This window comes from Penaeus monodon, chromosome 22 (assembly GCF_015228065.2).
Source record: "Penaeus monodon isolate SGIC_2016 chromosome 22, NSTDA_Pmon_1, whole genome shotgun sequence".
Lineage (NCBI taxonomy): Eukaryota > Metazoa > Arthropoda > Malacostraca > Decapoda > Penaeidae > Penaeus > Penaeus monodon.
In genome coordinates this window covers 23,825,416-23,826,743 of record NC_051407.1, presented here as the reverse complement: position 1 = coordinate 23,826,743, position 1,328 = coordinate 23,825,416, and positions in this window count along the sequence as shown.

The following is a 1,328-nucleotide window of genomic DNA, read 5'->3' as shown; positions in this document are numbered from 1 at the left end:
TATTTGTGGGGACATTTCGGTGTTTGGTTTGAGAAAAAATATTGAGAAATGAAATAAGAAAGGCATGAGAAGGAAGAGAAGGAGAGGGAGATTGGGGGTTTAGGTGAACCAAATACGAAACGGATCTCATAGCATGGCAGTGTAGTAAATACTTCGTATTTATGTACAATAAATGTACTGTATATGCCACGGCTAAAATGAGAATTCCAAAAATTTGGACAAGTGAAGTACTTTTTGCTTAACATTTATATTAATGAGGTTATCCTGTAATGTGTTGACACATTTTTTGTTTTTGAGATTTTTTATAAATACTTTAGGAAATTTTATTTTTCATTCATAAAAATGTAAATAAAATATAAGATTGGATAAATTCTGATTTGCAGAATTTAGATGTTATTTTCACCTTTATGATATCTGTTGATAGTATAGTTCAAATTATTTATGATAAGTGGTAGTTGCTAGTAGTAGTTTTAACTTTATAACTGCAGTAGTAAAATATAAAGGGTTATGCAACCCCACTAGATATATCTGAGTGACCTTGATTGCAGTATTAAAATTTTTTTTGGATAAATTAAAACAGCAATGGTAATATCTTTTAAAATTTACTACTGTTATTTATTTGTGATATTAATGTCTTTATTATCTCTATTTTTCAATTTTTAAATTCATGATTAGCTTAAAGATGACAAAATATTTACATAGTTATCAACAAATTTTATCTTAATGCAATGTGTACCATAATATAAAGGGATAATTATGTCTGGATTGGTAACACAAAAAAAACTTCACATTTATATGCAATAGCAGTCCTTTTTTTCACATAAGTTTGGATTGTGTTAATTTTATGTTATTATGTTGGTTTTTTTAAATTCACAATACAGACCTGCATATGTGTAACCACAAATTTTAAAAGGGAATATAGATTCTATAAACACATCCAGGTATACATGCTACAGATAAAAACCATGAATCATGCTAATTTTTTAAAGTTTGTAAACCATGTTTCATAAGTTTTAGATCCCCAGCATCACTTATTGTGAGTGCAAAAATGTCATTGCTTCTCACAATATTTTACATCTGCATGAACATTAAAATTTTCTATGAATATTTTCCCCTGAGGCCTGGGCATGGAAAAGGGGGTGCACCTACAAGGCAGATCTTATGCATCATTATTCTATTCCTTGTACCGACTTTGATAACATTTAAAAGGGGGGGAAAATTGCATTTGGTTACCACATTTTCCCATCAAAGACGTTCCTCTTTTTGGTATTGGTTGTTTGATTTTTTGTATACTAACTCCTTTACCCATTTTTGTCTAGTAAAATGCA